Source organism: Panthera onca, chromosome A3, assembly GCF_046562875.1.
Source record: "Panthera onca isolate mPanOnc1 chromosome A3, mPanOnc1 haplotype 2, whole genome shotgun sequence".
Lineage (NCBI taxonomy): Eukaryota > Metazoa > Chordata > Mammalia > Carnivora > Felidae > Panthera > Panthera onca.
Genome location: NC_138341.1, coordinates 132,353,752 through 132,375,033, shown reverse-complemented (window position 1 = coordinate 132,375,033; position 21,282 = coordinate 132,353,752). Strand labels below are relative to the sequence as shown.

General features: G+C 42.2%; 1 non-coding gene across 1 annotated transcript; it reads left to right on the top strand.

Annotated features, from left to right (window-relative positions):
• Positions 1-3,205: 3,205 nt before the first annotated feature.
• On the top strand, positions 3,206-3,314 carry LOC132672565 (U6 spliceosomal RNA). The gene has a single exon (XR_009607576.1). It is a non-coding gene; the product is annotated as a U6 spliceosomal RNA (small nuclear RNA).
• Positions 3,315-21,282: the final 17,968 nt, after the last annotated feature.

Sequence of the window (21,282 nt, the reverse complement as noted above, 5' to 3'; positions counted from 1 at the left end):
GAACCAAAATCAAGAGCCAGACACTCGACAGACTGAGCCACCCAAGCGCCCCAGAATTCCAGTCCTGAAAAACAAATGACCCAGGGACTTAACTTACCCCACCCCCACCTCCATGTCTACTGGGATACCAACAGGAAACAGAAGTTCTCCTTCCAATCAGAGTAGCTTATGTTTATGCAGAAAAAGGGGACAAATGGCAGAGTTACATCAAGGAACCAGAATATGCTATACCCTCCACTAAGGTACATCTTTAGAAAATATTAGTACGTTTGACATCTTATCTGATTAGACAAAGTGAGTCCCATGTGCCACTCAGAGGATTCACTGAAGGTCAGGACTGAGGATTGGGGACAAGCTCCAAGAGGAATAGGAGCTAGAAGCTAGAACTGCATCTTGCCTGGAAATGTTAAAGAGGAACAGACATCTGATAGCAACCATGAAGAGAATGAAAGTATGTACCAAGGATGATCACCACTAACTTTACTGTTGTTGCTACTGAACCCATCTGCCAAGACTTTTAAAGTGGCTTTAGCCGTGGACCCCTGGTTATTTCGCGGTTATTGGCAAGCGTTCGCAGCACAGCAACCCTGCAATCTTTTCTCCCTTTTTGTTGTGGATGCCTCAGAAAAGAAAGGAAAGTGAACCAATCAAATCTCCTCGAAAATATGCTGAAGACGGATCAACCCACAAATTTGGGATATTCACGAGTCAGAGAATCCTTACCTATGACATGTTTTCAGTAGAATAAACCTGGTCTGTCTGGGGTTGTTAGTGGTAGACAAATCTGGACTCTGGATCTCTGGGACATGGCTCCCCGAAAACTGCTGCATGAGCTACGTAGCTACCAGAGAGTATAAAACAGAGATGTCTGTGTCAGTCATGTACTGGCAGACATTTCTGAGACACCTTGCGTGTTAAATTTGCCTAGAGCATGTCCAAATACAGCAAGAACGGACCTGGGGAGCTCCCCGGACAGTCCTTGGCTTCTCTTTGCTTTGCCTACGCTTGGTGATCACTTGTATCCTTGAAGTAATTAGGAAAGTTTGATGCCGAGTGAGAACTTAGTCTCTGGGCTCACTTCACAATTTAATCAATGCCTCGATATGCAAAAAAATAAATGTAATTACTGTATTTACTTATATTAGTATTTTACATATAAATTGAAATGCAGGTTCAAATCATTACATTACAGAATCGGATATATACTAAAATGCCATTTATTAGAACGTACACATGCACCCCCATACACACACTCTTGTAAGTACTTAGGAAATAATCTGAAAGATTATTTACATATATCAAACTGTTATAAGTAGTGGCTGTTGTAGATTAAAATTGAGTAGAGGAGATTTAAAAGTCTTCCCCTTCTTCCTTTATACACTTTTCGGGTATAATCACGTATTATCAAAATAAAAATCTAATAGAGACACATTTAAAGTCAAAGAGTTCAGTATTTTACACGTAATGCAATGAAAAGCACACCACAGTCACATTGGTGACTAGACACGGTAGCTCCAGTGTCCCGCGATTCTCATCATCCAATTGATTTTGGGGTTGTTTTTTTCGTTTTTTGTTTTGGTGTTTGTTTTGGTTTTTTTTGTTTTGGTTTGGTTTGGGGTTTTTTGGTTTTTTTGGCATTGCATACCCTACACGATCATGTCAATCCTGTCTAATACAGATAAGCAAATCCAAATGCCAAGCATTTCTCCATTTCCTTTCAAACTTTAGTATTCAACTGACTCATTCAAAAGCCTAAGAATGAGGTAGTACTCATAGTTGTTTCAAGGTGGAGAATAAAGACTATCTAACAAATGCTTGATGTTTTACAAATAAATATAAAAGTAAGACAGGGAAGTCCAGCCCGGCAGTTCCATTCTTACGTGTGCATCCTGGAGAAGCTTCCCCACCATTTGTCTAAGGAGATTCGCACGTCGATGCGGCGCACCAATGTTTGTAAGAATGAAAGACTAAACAACTTACACATCAGTTGAGAGAGGGATCGGTTCATCGCGATATATTCTTACAACAGTATCACCGCACAGCAATTAAATAAATGAAATAGGGATGATTTATCAGCCTGAATACATCTCAAAAAAAAAAAAAAAAAAAAAGCGGAGTGAATAAAGGAAATGGACCGAGATGCCGCAGAAAGATACAGCTAACGAAGTATTACTTACCTTGCTTAACAACAAAAATACGATACTGCATTTTAAATATCGGCCTGTGGACCATCCATTTATGTTAAAATACTAAAACCAGGGATGCAGAGGATACGCAGCAGCTTCAGAACAGCATTAACTGGAGGCAGGAAGAAGCGGAACAGGGAAGGAAATAGAGCACAGTAGGGCTTATCGTATCCACTGTTTTCTTTCTTTCTTTCTTTCTTTCTTTCTTTCTTTCTTCCTTTCTTCCTCTCTCTCTCTCTCTCTCTTTCAAGTTTATTTATTTATTTTGAGACAGAGAGAGTGTGAGCAGGGGAGGAACAGAGAGAAAGGGAGGGACAGAGAATCCCAAGCAGGCTCCACGTTTTCAGCACAGATCCCGTAGCAGGGCTCAAGCTTACCAACCATGAGATCATAACCTGAGCCAAAATCAAGAGTCGGACCCTTAATGAGCCACCCAGGCGCCCCCACAGTGTTTTGTTTCTATAAGAAACTAAATAAAATTGGGGTGCCTGGGTGGCTCGGTATGTTAAGCATCTGACTCTTGATTTCGGCTCAGGTCATGATCTCACAGGTGGTGAGCTAGAGCCTCATGTCGGGCTGTGCTGACAGCATGAAGCCTGCTTGGGATTCTCTCTCCCTCTCTCTCCGCCCATTCCCCGCTCATGCTTGCATGTGTGCTCTCTCTCTCCTCTCTCTCAAAATAAATAAACTTGTACAAAGATCAAATAAAATTTTAAAAGTTAATATTATTATATCTGGGTAATACATGCATAGGTGTTGATTACACTATTGTCTGAATCTTTCTCTAGTTTTTGAGATACTATGACATCTCAAATGATATAAAAATGGTATAAAATACACATAAAATATGTGTATTTCTAATGAGATGTACATATTTATATATTATACATCTATTAACATATTATAAATGTTCATACAACTTTACATATAAAATACTTATAAAAATACTTTCAGTATAAAAGATATATAAAGTGTACAACGTATTCAATAAATATATATCATTCAAAAAGAAAATTACAGTGCTTGCTTCAGTAGGACATATACTAAAACTGAAATGATACAGAGCAGATTAGCATGGCCCCTTGTGGCAAGGATGACGTACAAATTCATGAAGCGTTCCATATTTTTTGGTACACTTATCGCGATGAGCACTGAGTAATGTACAGAATTGTTGAATTACTATATTATGCCCCTGAAACTAATATAACACTATGTTAATTACACTGGAATTAAAAAAAAATTAAATGAGAGAGAAAATCACAAAATATAGTACATAATATAGGTTAGGATCAAATGAGAAACAGTAGGAAACACCCCCAAAGTGATACAGTAGCATCCTGGTAGATGTTATACCTTTCCTTGTTATTGCCTGTCCTTCCACCAATAGCTAATAATATACGCAGTATCCTATGTATACGTGGCCAGGGCAGAGCCTCAAACTTTCCAAATCAGTGATGCACTCACAGAAAGTTCACACGGGTGAATGAGACAGGGTGATGCTGAGCACAGCAGCGGACACATTAACAAATAAGACCCGACATTCATCTTGTGCTTCCAGGCACCAGCCTGTTCTAAGGGCTTTATAGTCCATTCACTTCTTAGTAGCTCCATGAGTTAGGTATTATGACTGTGCCCATTTCTCAGATGAGGAAGTGCATCACAAACAACGCAAGCCACGTGCCAGATCACATGCGAGGAAGCACCCAGGCAGCATCTGAACCAGGCCCTCTGGCTCCAAAGTCTGCATTCCAAACTAAAGAGCTCATTCGGCCGCAGAAGCAAACATCTCAGTATTGCCCAATGCGAAAGCTTCCGCCTAAAACACACTCGGGTATACTCACTTTCATTTGGTGTTTTCAAACTACCTTATGCAAGTTAAAAATTAAATATAGGGGCTGGGGCACCTGGATGGCTCAGACGGTTAAGCATCCGACTTTAGCTCAGGTCATGATCTCACAGTTTGTGAGTTCGAGCCCTGCGTCAGGCTCTGTGCTGACAGCTCGGGGCCTGGAGCCTGCTTGGGATTCTGCGTCCCCTCCTCTCTCTGCCCCTCCCCTCAGGCTCTGTCTCTGTCTCTCAATAATAAATAAACGTTAAAAATTTTAAAAAATAAATATAGGGGGCACCTGGCTGTCTCAGTTGGAAAAGCTGGCGACTCCTGGTCTCAGAATTAAGTTCCAGCCCCACTCTGGGTGTAGACATTCCTTAAAAATAAAATCTTAAAAAAAATACATATGTGCGTACACACACACACACACACACAGCATGGCATGTTTTCAGTCTCCCTTAAGCAACGGCATAGAACAGAAAAATATTACAACTCATGGCGGGAATCTTTGCTATGGGGAGGTAAACCCCGAGACCTTCTCGAACCCCACCCTCAAGAACAGCAACTAGCACGGAGCACCCCCCCCCCCCCCCCCCAGACACACACACACACACCCTGGGCAAAGACTAATTTAGAGCACAGGAATGTGCCTCGACTTGAACACGGCTGGCCAAGTCCCAGAAGGGCAGGGCTGTGGCGCACTGGGCCTCCGTAACCGGATGACCCTGGCAGACAGAGGCCAGCCCCGCATGGCCCGGGGACGCGCAGGTGCTCACCGGATAACCGGATGACCCTGGCAGACAGAGGCCAGCCCCGCATGGCCCGGGGACGCGCAGGTGCTCACCGGATAACCGGATGACCCTGGCAGACAGAGGCCAGCCGCGCATGGCCCGGGGACGCGCAGGTGCTCACCGGGCGCTGGGCTCGCTCCCTCCCCACCGCAGGCCTCGGTCTTCCAAGTTCAATTCCAGCCTCGGAGTGGCAGCCAGGCGCGGTGCGGCGGCTCACAGGGCCCTTCGGAACCGCTCGGGGTGTCGGGAAAGCGTAGGGCCCGGGAGGGGGTGGGGGCTGGGAGGTCACGACCCCTCCGTGACCTCCGTGACCTCCGCTGACCCGCCCCCGCCGGCACTGGAGGCTCCCGGCCCCGCCCAGTCGGGGGTGCGGTGTGCGCGCTCCTGCGGTTCCCCCCTCTGCAGACGTGTTCAAGGTCGCAGGCCTGAGTGAGCCCGCGGGGTGCAGGCCCTCTGGACGGTGGGCGCCGCCGGGCCCCTTGGGAGGCCTCTATAAACTTTAAGGTGCTGGAGGGCAGGGCGGCGCTGACATCTCCTGGTCTCTGGCCCAAGAGGGGCCTTGTCTGCAGGGTCCCCTGCGGCGCATCAGGAGTGACTCCTCTGGGGCAGGAGGAGCCCCTGCCTCCCACCTCGCCCTCCCACCCCCCCGCCAGGGCGTGACCGGTTTCCCACTTGTCCCCCTCCTGCTGTGGGAACCAACATCGGGTTAGGCCAGGTGGAGCAGAGGCCCCGAGGGAGCAAGGCCGGTGGGCACAGAGCTCGGGGACACCAGGACCGCCGCTGCTGCCCCTGCCTGAGAAGATGCTCTTGTCGCTGTTTAGTCCTCCTGTGTCGTCTTCTCTATCCTTTTCTACACCCTCCTCCCTTCCAGGTGCCTTCTGGCCCTGTGCTTCAACTTTGATTCTTCCCCACCTATATTCTCTGTGTCCTCTCTGCCATGCCAAACCCAAAGAATCTGATGGGACCGGTCACTCACTCCCCAGCGCAGAGCATCCTTCTTGGCGGGACCCCTCCAGACAGGTGGTCCAGGAGGCTCCTGGCCTGTCTCCTGACTTAGCCACTTCTGGGTTTGTATCAATTTAGGAAGTTACTTAACCTCCCTGTGCCTCAGTTTCCGTGGATGTGAAAGGATTATCACAGCATATTTTGTCAAGGAAATGATCCGTGGGGAGGTATTTAGAAGTGTGTTCAGGGGGCATGGGCTGCTGTGTCTTATGCCCGAACGAGGTTGTCCAGGCCTGTCCCAGTTCACACTGACTGCTCCAGCATTGTATTAATAAAGCCCCTTTCCCTCTCACTATTGGCCTCATTTTGAGCGTAATGTATTTGGACAACCTACCTATACCCGTCCTATACTTACTCTTGGGTCAGACATTAACCTCTCATCTAAGTTGAGAGGGCTGGGTGTCAGGGTCCCATGGCTCAAAACCTGGCTGGCTGTGACCTAGGAACCCTGCCAGCTATTTCGTGGATAAGGACCATGTAAATATAATGGATTCTCAACATGTCACAGACTCCCTTCTGTGACACCCATGGGTAGAACAAAGCACTAATACCAATCCTCAAAGAACAAGCGTTTTCTATAGAGAAGAAACAAAACTGCATTTATCCCATAGGACATACCCTTCCGGACCTTTTATTTTTTTAACCCCCTTAAACTTTTGTGTTAATACCAAAAAGAGGGGGCCTCGGTTCCTCTTGGTTGAGCTGAAAAATCATAAACCGTGCCTGGATTGTCTTCCTTTCTGATAGATTAGCTCTGGCCCTTCCTAAGGGAAAGCCAGGTCCAGACGACCTTTCTCCTAGCCCTGGGCTTCTCCGGGCCACGCATGGGAGAAATCAAATGCAGACGAGAAAATGTAGCTCAACAGTGTCTCCGTGCAGAATGCTGAGAGGGGCTCCAAACTGCTCTTCAACTGTTAAAGGCTTCAGGATTCCAAATGGCCAGATCTGTGCAAGGCAGTCTTGTTTGGTACTTAGCTTGCCGTGGTCCTTTGGGTCAGAGGAAGTTTCCAGAGAAAGATCGACAAAGTCAGTGCCTTCGTGCCGAGGTTCAAGACCCCGGAGTGAAAACAACCCTCTGCACTTCTTTATTGAACTGGGGAAAGTGGCAGAAGGAGAAAGTGGCAGCTACATTTGTTGTCTAGAATTTATTAAGCTGGTGAACACACATATGGCCTTGAAGTTAATTTTTTTCCTTATGACTGACACATGCTATAATGATATCCTACATTTACTAGAACACGAGAGCAATGTTCACACACACCAGGAATGGATTGCACATACCAGACAAATTTCTAAGTTTTGGGAGGCTGGTGGGTGGGAATAGGGAAATCCTGGGAGCAAGTATTCAGCAGCTAAAAGAGCTGCTCAAATAATTGAAATGGGGGTGTTTGTATGCATCTGGAAAGAAGTATGGAAAACACTATGCATTATTTATTTTTTAAATGATGTATTTTTTATTGTGTCAGCTAAAAAATTTTTCTTCGTACGGCAGATGAAACAACAAACACTACAACAGAAATGATCGTTCACGGAGTCAAAGATGTAAGGAACAGAGAAATGTGATTATGGTGTCGAGCTTTCAAATTCTCGCTTCAAGATTGCGCTCTGCGCTCCATTTGCATGATCTAAGCTCAGGTGATGAGAAGGCGAATAAGGAGAATCGGAAAAACTGACTTTTGTCCATTTGTTTTGTGACTTCGAGATGCATCCCTCCTCTGTTAATTCTCTAGGCCTTGAAGAACGCAAACTAATCATATCCTTTAGGGGGAAATTGAAGGGGATGACAGAATCTTAATATGGAAGTCAAGATGCTTGAAGAGGTTAGGAGTGCCTCACTGTTTGAGATATTAAATTCCGGGGGGGGGGGGGGGGGGGGTGGAATACCCAAAACGTCAGTGTCTTAACCACTTACTTATTTCTCTCTTTGTGCATCCAAATTTCCTCTTCTTAGAAGGATACCAGTCAGACTGGATCAGGACCCACCTGTGATGTCATTTTAACTTAATCCCTGTCTCAAATACAGTCACATTCTGATGTGCTGGGGGTGAGGGATGCAACATATGAATGAACATATCCATGAACACGGAGCAGGGGAGAGAGATGCAATTCAGCCCATACCGGGTATACAATATAAGCACCAAACACGTATTGTTGGTGTCCTGTTCCTCAGCAAAAGAACAGATTCTTGTTGGGAATCCACTTTCTCCCCTCTGGGTCCACCTAGGTTCAGGAGAGGTCCAACCCTGGCTTCAGCACACACCAGTCTCCAGGCCACAGTACTGGGTTCAGGCATGGATCCAATCAGAGTGGATCTCGAGAATTCTGGAGGGGAGGGGCTTGCTGTTTCTGGCTAGGCTTTAGAACCTAGGAGGATTTACAGCAGCCAACTCGCCATCACTGAGGGAGAGCCTGGAACGGGGTAGTGGGAGGCATGGCACACACGTGGACATTGACCACAGTGTCAGTCCTACTGAACGAAGCGCTGAGAGTTGGAGAGAAAGTTCTATTGACCACACGTGACTCCAGAATCCAGCCACATGTCTAAAAGCAGCATGACCCTCAACTTTTCAGCTATGTTTTCTAAAGTGACTTTGGGTTGTTGCTTTGTTTGTTTGTTTGTTTGTTTGTTTTTCCTCTGGGAGCTGAGAAAGCCCTAACCAACCTAACAGGTTCCCTACATTATGGAGATGTTAAACATTGAGTTGTTGCCCTGACATTCCCATTCTTAAAAATAAGAGGGAAAAAATTAAGGCTCTATCCATATGGCGTAGAACAAGTTTAGGCATTAGAAGAGCTGCTGAAGTTCATTGCAAAGTCACCTTGAATTCTTGGAAGCCATGTAAGATCAAAATCCCCACCTTTCTAGTAAGCAGCGAGCATTGCACTCGCCAAACTTTAAGACATCCTTGCCTCATGACATGAAGACATTCTGAGGACTATTTTTGCCCCCTTCCTCAAATGGTCGATGATTCTGTAATTCTCCCCGGAGTGTTCGTAGTAGGCTACAATTCTCTACAAAGCATAGCATCACGTTATCCTTTCATCCAAGGTCAACATTTTGGGCAAAAGTCTCCAGACACATTGAATATACCATTCCAGGAACTTCAGAATCAAAGATACCTGCCTTAAAAATGAATATGCAGTATTGTGCACACACATCTAGCCTGTTGATCTGGAAACTTAATGAAGATAAATGTCATTGTTAGCAACTCAGTGTTGCACTCAACTACAGGACAAGGCATTCTTGTATAAGTCAAGTCCTGAGTGTACATTATGGGAGGATGTTTCTTTATGATGCACTTCAACCCTGCCAGAATGCCGCCTTGGCATTGCCAGTCCCTAGAAGAAGGAGACCTCAAAGCAGTGGCCTTTACAGACTTAAAGAATAAAATAAAAATGAAATCCCAGAGTCTCTGCATAATATATGTGTGTGAGAGAGAAAACACACCCATTAAACTGCAGCCTTTCAGAACATGATGTCACAAGTCAGCTCCTATTAAAGGAAACAGAAGATGAATGTTTGCTCTAAGCAGCTGGAAGGAGTCAAAAAGAAAATACATTGTAAATCTTTCCACTGCGTGCCTAAATTGTAAAAGATGATTTTCAGCATCGCACAGACTTCTCCCAATGAATAACTTCTTCCCAAAGAAGAAATTCCAAACAGTCAGTAAATATATGGCTAGTCTGATTAGCAGAGGGGGACTTGTATGTGATACAGTTTATTGCCCCAAGTCAAAACCTGACTGAATTTTGAGGATGCGGAAGATGATATCCCAGGCAGGAACAGGGAGGTGTTAGAATCCACACCAGGCAAAGTGGATGGGTAGAGCATTCAGAGTAACTTGATTCATATAGACACCCCAGCTGAACACAACATTTTATCTTTAAAAGTGGGGATGGACTTCTGATATTTCCCCCCAGTCGGACTATATGTACGATTGCCCCATTGCTCCACTTCATGCATCACCTCTGTGAACCTAGAGAATTGGTCTCCTTATCAGTCAATGACGTTAATCATGTTGTATCTGGGAAAGCTTTAAACATTAAAATTAAAAATGACATCAAGCTTGCCCTCCAGCACAATTTTGTAGCCCATATGGAGACAGGTATGTATCCGATACCACTAGTGTGTTGCAAGAGAAAAAAGACTGCTGGGAAGCAAAGAAGGGCCTCTAGTTAGCCCAATATATGGAGGAGGGAAGCCTTCTTTGGAACTGGACCAAGAACCAAAAATCAAAGCTACTGTATAATTTCAAAATATCGCTAAATGTCTCTCGTATATTATACACACAGACATCTGCACGCATCTGGGCAGACAGCCACAGCATATGTCTTTACTTCCACAAGTGCACCACAGTGCACTTGCCACTGTGATATATGCCACAGAGCGGCTTACGTGAATGCAAAACAAAGGGAACACAAAAAGACTGGGGACAGGAAGAAAAGAAACACAAAAGAACAAGGTAAAGAGGAAGTATGTGGAGAACAGAAGGATTGAGAAAAGGATATGGGTGGACAATAGCAGCATTTCCAGTTTGTTTTAAGTGTTGTTTGGCATGTCTCCAGATAAGAAATCCACACTCTACTGAGTTGAAATTAATGAATGACCGCCATATTGAATTGCAGAGGTATTGAATATTGGACAGAAAGTTAGTTTGAATTTAGAGTGGGAAATTAATGTTCCAATTTATCATTCTAGGATAACAGAATTACCTTCATCCCCTAGACCTATTGATTGACCTTAACATCTTTTGGGAGGAGGAATTCTGCGTTATAGATTTGCATACAACATTGATTACAACTTTCTAGATATCAGCCTTTAGATTTTAGAATATAGCTGTTACAAGATAGAATTTAAAGGGAATAATTTTTGCAAAACTCTCAAAGTTTATGCTAGCAAGTCTAGAAGTATTTTTTTTAAGTTTATTTATTTATCTTGAGGGTGGAAGGGAGAGAGAGGAGGAGAGAATCCCAAGCAGGCTCTGCACTGTCAATGAAGAGCCCAATGCAGGGCTCAAACTCACAAAACATGAGATCATGACCTGAGCCAAAGTCGGATGCTTATCACTAGAAGTATCTTTTTTTTTTTTTTCAACTTTTTTTTTTTTTTTTTTTTTTTTTTTGGGACAGAGAGAGACAGAGCATGAACGGGGGAGGGGCAGAGAGAGAGGGAGACACAGAATCGGAAACAGGCTCCAGGCTCCGAGCCATCAGCCCAGAGCCTGACGCGGGGCTCGAACTCACAGACCGTGAGATCGTGACCTGGCTGAAGTCGGACGCTTAACCGACTGCGCCACCCAGGAGCCCCTAGAAGTATCTTTTTAAACTAATAATAATATTAAAACATTGATAGAGTGTAAGGATATATATAATATTCGATATAATATTCGATATAATATATAATATTTGGTTATATATAATATTTGATACAATATATAATATATATTTGATAATATATAATATATAATATAATATTTGATAAAAGAGTGACATGTGGGCAGATATCAAGAAACAAAAGAATCAAACCCTGGAATTTGGAAATTATCATGTGGGTAGGAACACTACAAATCATCTCACCCAAGCGTGACAAATAGTCTTCACATTCTGTGTCAAATCTAATTCCAAGTCATTACCTGTGTTGATGTATTTATTCTGAGGCTAAATGGAAAAACAGCTGGTTTTCCTTTCCCCACACCACTTATGACATCAAATGTATGGTTTGGTTTTTTGGGGTTTTTTTCCCCCTCACACTGACCAATTTTTGAACACCAGCTGGGTGTCCTACAATTCAATTCAATTCTGACATTACCTACCTGGAGTTAGCATCAGATCCCACAGGCTAACAGCTTAATTGTAGAAGACTGTCTCTGCTTCAGATGTTAATCAAAAGTTAGAGCCTCCCATATTTCTGACCAACTGGCTATAAATTGCAAGTTCTCAGGATCCCCTACTCGGGTTGTTATAATGGCTCAAAAAAAAACCTCAGAGAAACACTAACATTTATCAGCTTATTATGTAATACAGGAAATCCTAAAGGTTACAGATGAACAGACAAAGGGGTATAGAGGGTGGGGTCCAGAAGGGTGCCCAGCTCAAAAGCTTCTGTCCCTGTGGAGTTGGGGTACATCACCTTCCCAGCACTTGGATGTGTTTGCCAACCTGGAAACTCTCTGAACTCTGCACTTCAGGGATTTTCACAGAGGCATGATTGATTATTAACTCAGTCTCTAGCCCCTCTTCCCTCCCTGGAGGATGGGGGGGGGGGGGGAAGCTGAAGTTCCAAGCTTCTAATCATGCTTGGCCTTTCTAATGAATAGCTCCATCATGAAGCTATCTAGGAATCACCTAATGAAAACAAAAGACACTCCTATCACCTAAGAAATTACAAGAGTTTTAGGAGCTCTGTGTCAAGAACCATGGTCAAAGACCAAATAATAAAGCGAAAGATGCTTCTAGCACTCATATCACTCATATTATAAGGATTTAAGAAACTGTGTCAGGGACTGAGGATAAATTATATAGATATCTAGATATAGATATCTATCCTTATTTCACAGAGGCCCAAGAGGAAAGAATATAGGCATGAATATAGGGAAGAGACATCTCCACCTCATTCCCAATTACACAGATATTTCTGCTAAAGATATAGAAACTGAAGCCCTGGTCTTCAAAAAGTTTAAATACTTCACATAATGCTTGAATGCAAATTACTAGAAACTCTATTACAAGATCCTAAGTTCCTTCAGATTCTTACCATCACCAGCATAGCAGTTGTCGCCAAGCTGTGTTACCTCCTACGTTGATGGTCTGGTACGTTAAAATACAGTTGGATCAAAAAATGAAATCAACCAAACACTTAAGAATGCAGATGGCCCATTATGAGCAACCAAATTATGAAAATTTAACCCAGCCAAGCTGTCAAAATCATGACCTCACTAGACAAAATGGCGACCAAGAACGTTTCCAAGTTACCATCTTGATGAGGAAAATTCCCAAACTACAAATGAGCTCCAATTCTTTCTTTTCTTGGCAGTTCCCTAAATTGTAGTACAAGGAATTGGAAAGAGAAAAGGAGACATACCCACACATCTTCAAGCAGAAATGTCAACCTGTTGACTAATTGTGAGTTTGTGATCAACCAAAACTTCCTCACCATTTTTGGAAACATAACACACACGTACACATACACACACGTGCACACACACAAAAGAGGGGGGAAAAGGCAGTTGTGCTAAGAACTTCGCCATCTATATGTGTCAATAAAGGGATTTGTTTTAACCTAATTGAACTTTTGCTTTTTTGCCTATTCCATGGTGTCCTTTTGGTTTGGATCTATTGTTTTATAATCTGAGGTATTCTTCAATGTGATTCTATTGGAAGCCCTTGCTAAACCTGGGTCATTTAAAAATTTGAGAAGCATGGCTTTGGAATTCAAGTTGACATTTGGGTAAAAACGCAATTTAGAAGGCTGATCTGGCATATAAGTATCTAATTTAGCATTTAGACTCATAAGATAAAAGAAGTTATCTTACACCATCAACCCACTATGGACTCACCAATGAATGCACGGTGACCATTGTTAAGATAATCATATACTTCATAATTATGCTATTATTTAGCCAATTTCTTCCTTTTGTCCAGTAGTGTATGTTGAAAATTTTGGGCCAAGCATTTCCTGCAGTCTCAATATATCTTCTATCTATGCCTCTCATCTGTTTTAATAATTTGATTTACCTTTTTTTTTCAAGTTTGACATTTATTTTTGTTAACTCACACTAGGGAGTAATCAATTTTTAGTGTGCCTGCTTGTTTAATAATGTGTTCTAATATATTCCAGTGACTGATCTCAAAATTCTGGTCTCTGGTTCCCAGAAGTGACAATTTACCACCTTTTAGAAAATTACTACACATGTCAGTCTCCAAATTTGATCCTTCACTCAGCCAATACCATCTGTTGTGGATTGATGGCAGAATGGTTCCTTAGCCACATGTCCAAGTTTCTCAATACTTAATAGTAAATATTACAATTGTACAATGTCACAATACTTAATAGTAAAGAATGTCATCTCACATTGAAAGTGACTGAGTGATCTCTTATTTCAGGGTCAGGAAACTATGGCCCACAGGTCAGCTCTGGCCCAGCACATTCTTACAGGGCTCAACAACTAAACATACACACACATATATTTTTTTTTTTTTTTAATTTCTAAAAGGTTGAAAAAATTAAGAATAGAATAACACTGAAATATGTAACGTGAAGATAACATAAAATTCAAATTTCCGTTTCCTAAATTAAGTTCTACTAGAACACAGCCACACATTTACATATTATATAGGCAGCTTTTGTGCTGTAACAGCAGAGCTGAGTAGTCAGAGACGAGACCCCCAAAGCTAAAACTACTTAGAGGTCCTAGGCCTTTATAGAAAAACTTTGCCAACGCTGACTTATTTTAATGTTGTACTATGTCTTTAATGCTCCCCTTAATGATGCTTGCTTGACACTTAGATTGAAGATCAGATTTCTTGGTAAAGAAGATTGAGACAGAATGAGGATTGAATGGCTGTGCCATTCTCACTGTGCCCCAAGCAAATGTGCCACTTCCAATTTGTCTTCTTGCCTGACAGATCACTAAGAAGCATTGTTCCCTTTTGATAATATTTCCACAAGGTTTAATGCATCATGACCTTTACTCTTCCTAAACCTATTCCTATAGATCTGTGATGATGTCCCTCCTCTGCTCCTGTTCCTGAATATTTCAGAAATCTACCTGCCCACACACATTGGCTTCTTCAGATCTTTCTTTCCCATCTGACCAAATAATCACATACTCAGTTTCAAGAACCAGAACTGGCGATCTTCTTTTAGTGACAGTGTTTTTGAATCTCTTTTCAAGTGATTTTACGATTTCTACCCTTTTTAATCTGATTTTGTAAAGGCAAGTATGGGGATTGAACTTACTTGACCTGAGCCCTATACTCTATAATTCTTCATATGTCATCAACATTGCTGAAAGTTGAACGTGTGGGGTGCCTGGGTGGCTCAGTCGGTTAAGCATCTGACTTTGGCTCAGGTCATGATTTCATGGTTTGTGGGTTCAAGCCCTGCATCAGGCTCTGTGCTGACAGCTCAGAGCCTGGAGCCTGCTTCAGATTCTGTGTCTCCCTCTCTGTCCCTCCCTTGCTCACTGTCTGCCCTTCTTTCAAAAATAAATAAACATTAAAAAATTTTTTAAATAAACAAAAGTTGAACATCCTATTCACTTAACCCCTAGCCAAAAGTTGAACATCCTATTCACTTAACCCCCAGCCCCAATGTGATCTTAGACCTCTGACTGAGTAGGAGATTAAGAGACCAGTTGGAGTCTGGAAATTCTGGGTTAATCTCACAGTCTGAGAAGCAGAAATCCCTCATTCAAAACTGGAATTTGGCTCTTTTCTTCTGTGAAGGGACAGATAGTATTTACTGAAAGTTACAAAGTTTTTGAATTACACGTCTGGTTCACTACATTTCTATGCCCTCGAGATATTAAAAAAAAATACAGGGAAAATGCCCGCTCAGGATTTGCTATGTAGTCAGTGGAAATTTTAAAAGTCAAAACGTATTTTTTAGGAATATAATCTTTATCTCTTAGTGTAAGAACATGAGAAAATGCATTCTGATAAGAGACTGCTTCCAAATTGCATATATATTTTCTGGTGAAGAAAAAAAGAAAGTATTTGAAGAGAAATCGATCCAGATTTTCAAGTCGTTCCCAAGAAAAGGAGACACCTAGCTGCCCATCTGAGGAGTGTACCATCTGTCTTATACAACATTCTGGAAAGAATGAATGACAAAGCTTCCTTTTTTCCTTTTTAAAAATGTATCTCTTATAAGCAGATGTGTGATACATTCACTAAAAGGTATACAGAGCAAAAATCTCACCTATTCATTGAGCATATGAAATTATGGATATTTGACAATTTTTAATCATCACGAACTATAATTTCATGTTTAAACCTAATGTTTTGGAATGACCCAAGTATGAGATACAATCAAACCTAAAATCATTAATGAATGCAGCTCAAAGTGAAAAATCCTAATGCCAGCAAAATGTAAATAGATATTTTTAACCAAGGAATAACTTTAGAATCCCTGCTTACTACCAGTTTTGAAAAAATCCCATTTTCATTTGTTAGTATTAAACAGATCCCTATCGGTTCAATTATTCCATATAATAGTTAAAAAAAAAAAGAAAGATTTAAGTTTATTTGGGGGCCCCTGTTTTAGTTTCTTGGAAACAGATCCTAAAAATGTGATAACAGGCCTTCATGTAAGGATGTATCCTAATGACAAGAACCAACCATCCACCAAGATCAGCGTAGAAATAGCCTGTGAAACAGCAGGCAGCTTCCGAATTGGAAATGAAAATGGTTGTCATCCGAATACCCAGAATCTCCAAAAATTACTGGGAGAGAGCTTGGAGTAAAGCAGAGAAGGGTCAGAAAACCATTCCCCTTCTGTGAAATAATATATTGCCTGGGATATACTAGGAGGAGATCCTGGGAAAACCCCACTAACATGAAGTCATGTGACGTGCTCACTGAGCTTTACAACTTAAATATATTCGCTGGATGGAAGATGGAGAGGAGGGGAGAAAGAGAGAAAGGTAGGAAGAGAGAACGAGAAGGAAAGGAGGAGAGCGTTAGATGAATTATAACATCAAAAGGAACTGAAATCAAGGAGGGGAGTAAAATAATGTAACACGGCTACATTAAAAATGACAAAAGATGACTGAGAGAAATCAAAGAACTAGGTAAATGGGTATATAGACTGCTATTTATGGGTAGAATCACTCAACAGTATTACAACAACCCCAATCATAATTCTATTGGTTTGGGGGTTTTGTAGAGTTTGGGGCTTTGTTGTGGGTTTTTGTTTTTTGTTTTTTCGTAGACATTGAACTGAGTCTAAAACTTAGGTGGAAATGCAAAAACCTTAGGCTATCCAAAGAAATCTTAAAAAGTAACAAAGTGAGAGAACTTCTGTTACTTGACTTCAAGGCTTACTATAAAGCTGGAGTACTCAAGACCGTGCCATACTGTCAAACTTGATTACGATTCACTTGGTCAATGACCCATCTGTCCACCCATTCATCATCTATTATAATGGATGCACTGAATGGGGCATCGGATACACAAAGAAGAATTATACATGATCCAATTGTCAAAGAGTTCTCAGTTTAGTGGGTGCTTTAAATATGGACAGAATAATTAAAATACAAATATATATACGTATATAGATAAATTTATAAGCATGCTATTGTTGGAATATAGAGGAAGTAATACAAATGCCTTGAAGCGTATCCAGGAAATGGACGAGGTATGGAAGATATGGATGATGGAGAGAAGGTACCTCTGAAAGAGGAATTCGCATGGCAAAATGACATCGCTTGTGTTCATGGAGCAATGAGGAGCCTGAAAAACCATACAGTAGACAGAAGAAAGACAAGGCGAGTAGTAAGATGGGGCCAAGATACAAAAGGCTGTGTAAGGGCCTCGAAGACGTGTCATCCAACGTTTAGTCTAATTTTTGTTTGTTTGGTATCATACGCAGATGACATATTACAGTTGGTTTTGTACAAAGATAACTTTGTAAGATGAATCAGCACATTTGCATAGAATGGTTAGAAGCAGGAAACCAATTACTCCAGTTAGCCTGGAAAAACATCCTCTAGATAGATTTTCCCCGCTTGAACACTGGCAAGACCGTGGATAACCACTTAGCACTTGGGAAGAAGTTTATGTCCCTAACATGTGTTAATGGGCATTGCCATCAGTAAGTGGAATATGGAATGATCGATGATATTTATAAATTATTCTGTCACCGTGCAGCCATCAGAAGACAGCTCGGAAGCACATTCCCATTTGGAGGCTCATAACGAACCATTACTGTGTCAGCATATGCTGTGGTAGCCACTTCTTCCCCACGATCCAGCAAAATTCATGTGAGCAGCATTCGTGCGTACTCTACCAATGATGCTTAGAGACAAATACCAGGGAAGAAATGCAATATGAAAATAAGTTCAAACTTGCTCAAGTAGCATTTTCCATTTGCCTTCTAGACCCAGATTCCCTTTTTTTTTTTGCATATGAAAACTTGCATAATAAGCAACGAAAACATCAAAAATGACTTAGATCTATCAGTCCCCATATGGACACTAGAGCAAGGAATTCTATCTCGGGGCCACCTCAGTCCTGCTAGACTATAACCAACATAGGCTGTGATATGGAAACAGAATGCATGCTATCTAATGCAGCCAGTCTTGAAGTATCTGCTCTACTGGAGAGGACAATCAGCTTTTGTGTTACCTTGTAATTTATATCTTTACGTTCTGTCCCAGCTAGGCTGTGGGGGAGCTCATGAGATGGGAAGAACGTTTTCAGGAAGTAAAAAGAGCATGCATTTTGAAGACAGTATTGAGAGACTTCCTTTACCACTGTAAAGGGTATCTGTTGTTGTGTCTGTTAATTCTCATCATCCCCCTTCTGGCTGTTTCACCCGGTTTTTATGTGATAAGCCACCCCCCTTTACTTTCTGCCCCCGTAAGATGGTTCATTGCCCCCCTTCACTTTTCCAACTCCAGTTGTAGTCATACAACTCAGATATGATCATTGTTCCTGTTACCATGGTTGTATAACAAATCTCCCCCAAATTTAGTGGCTTAAGGCACTAACAAGCATCCCTTTTTGCCCACAAATATGCAATTTGGGCAGGGTCCAGTGAGGATAGTTCGTCTCTGCTCCACTCAATGTCAGCTGCAAGGAAGGAACTGGAAATGTCTGAAGTCTTACTCATGTAAGCCTGGTACTTGATGCTTGCTATCAACTGGGACCTTAACTTTGTTGCCCAGAATTCCTGCATGTAGGCCCTGCATGTGGCTTGGGCTCCCTCATCACATAGTAATCTTGCAAAGATGAGTATCTTTAAGAGACAGAAATCAGGGTGAAAGCATGCTCCTTTTTCCGATCTAGCCTTGGATGTCCTGGGCTAGCCTTGGGTGTCACCTCCACCATTGTCTTCACTGAGGCAATCACAAAGACTCACCCCATTTCTAGAAAAGGGAGAGACTACATTTCAACGGGCAGTAGCAAGGTTCTTGAAAAGAGCCTACCCAAACAGATGATTGTTTTCGACATTTCTGGAAGATACCATTTGCCACAGCAGCAAGTTGAATTTCTCTGGCCTTGGTTCAGAAATCCCACTCCAGCAAAACTCAGTCCTGTGACTTTCTGTGGGACTATTATAAAATATATGGCCTTCCTCTATGCTACATATGCAGAGAAGCTGGAAAGGATGGACTTTCTGATGAAATGTGCATGCTGAATCAAGCTAACCCAGAAGAACCAAGAAATATAGAAAGATGGAGATCCGGAAGCATGACCCCTGGGTCTATTCCTAAGCTTCTCAGTTTCACACGGTAACATATTCCTTTTATTTTCTCAATCCAAAGGTTTTTTCCCCCCCATTTGCTTCTAAAACTTCTTGATTAATAAAGCCATTGCTAGGGGAGTAACTTTAAACAAGATATTTAGCTTCAGTTTTTATTACTTTCCTGCAGATGGAGGGCACAAATCTCTATCACACACAGTGTTTTTGAGGGTATAATGGGAAAATAAACATAACTTATGTAAATTAGTCATAGGAAATGGCTATTCACTTGTGGATACAGCCACAAGAAGCACCTTTTCTCTGTTCGATTCAGGGCACTTTGTCAGAAATACATGGAAATCCAAAAGGATATTATGATTGAGATGGGAACTCCTCCCCATATCCATAAAACCTCAATTAATCTGCATACTACAAATGGAACCTAGGTGTAAGAGGCACGGTGATCAGGAAACTAGGCGTGTTTCTTTTCCTTGCTAGACCATCAGCTCCATGAGTGGATATCGACTTTCCTTGTTCATGCCCATATCACCAGCCCCTGGGTATACTTTTTTCATATCACTACTTACACGCCACTAGAATGAGCTAATGATGGGCTAAACACTCAGCGAACTCATGAAAAGAACATTTTAGGGGCACCTGGGCGGTTCAGGTGGTTGAACATCTGACTCTCAATTTCAGCTCAGGTCATAATCTCAGGGTTGTAGGATCAAGCCTTGCATTGGGCTCGGTGATGGGCATGGAGCCTACTTGGGATTCTCTTTCTCTTTCTCTCTCTCTGCCCTTCCCCCCATTTGTGCTCTGTCTCTAAAATTAAAAAAATATATAATAATAATAAAGCTTAAAAAAAGATTTTAGAAGACTAACAGACACAAAAATCAAGATGCGTTTGGTCAGCAATTTACTCAAAATATAACTTCTAATGGAGCTACTGAACTCAGCATAGTTTTATTACTGTGTCTTCTGTCTACCTGTGGTCCTGTTCAGTGAATGTTTCTATTCTTCATTGATTGGATATCTGCCAATATCCAATCCAATTGATTGGATATTGCCAGGCTCTGCAAAGGACTCTGCCAGCGTAATCCTTTAAAGGAAACCAGGTTGACTGACGTTTCACAAACTCACGGATCGGCTGAACAGACTAGTTCTGTGATTGGGGGATATGTTATGAACTCCACTGGTGCCCAAGCCCCCCACCCTGGACCTTGGAACAAGAACCACAGTGTTCCAGATGTTACAAACTGGCTTCCATCTTGAAGTCATGTTGGTTTGACCTGCACCATGATAAGTAATAGATACCTTTACTGTACGTCCATTATAATAGGTAGCTCTTACTGTTAGAAAACCCCACACAAAAATCCAAATTTTCAGCTTCTCTTGAAAAATTAAAAGATAGGACAAATTGGCTCCCACACTCCCAAAAAGCAATAATCAGCTAGATTCTAGGGGTGGCTTCCCCTAGTTAGAGGTGCAGCCCAGTTTGCCACCAGCTGACTTCACACACTAAGTTAGCAGCCTAGCCCTGGAGGTATCTCAGTCCACAGCCACTCCATACAGGAGAAGGGACGTATAACAGTTAAGTACATGGTTTCTGGTCTCTAGTGACCCACACTTGCTTCCCAACTGTGCATCGCACCGTATTGTCTCCCCTCTCTAAGCCTCGGCCAACCTGTCTCTAAAGTGGCAGTAACAGAAACCCCTTCGAGGATGCTGGGAAGATTAAATGAGCTAAACCATAAAAATGTGCTCATTAGGGGCTGCATTAGTCGGCGAGGGCTGTCGTAACAAAATATCACAGACAGGTGACTTAAATAACAGAAATCTATTTTCTCACAGTTCAGGAAGCTGGAAGTCCAGGGTCAGGGTGCTAATATTGTTTCAGATGAGGCCTCTCTCCTTGGCTCGGATGCTATCTGTTCACATGGCCTTTGCTCTGAGCGCGTGCACTCCTGGTGTCTCTTCCTCTTCTCGTAAGGACACCAGTCCTACTGGATGTGGGCCCCACCTTATGACTTCATTAACATTGGAGTTCAGGGCTTCCACCCA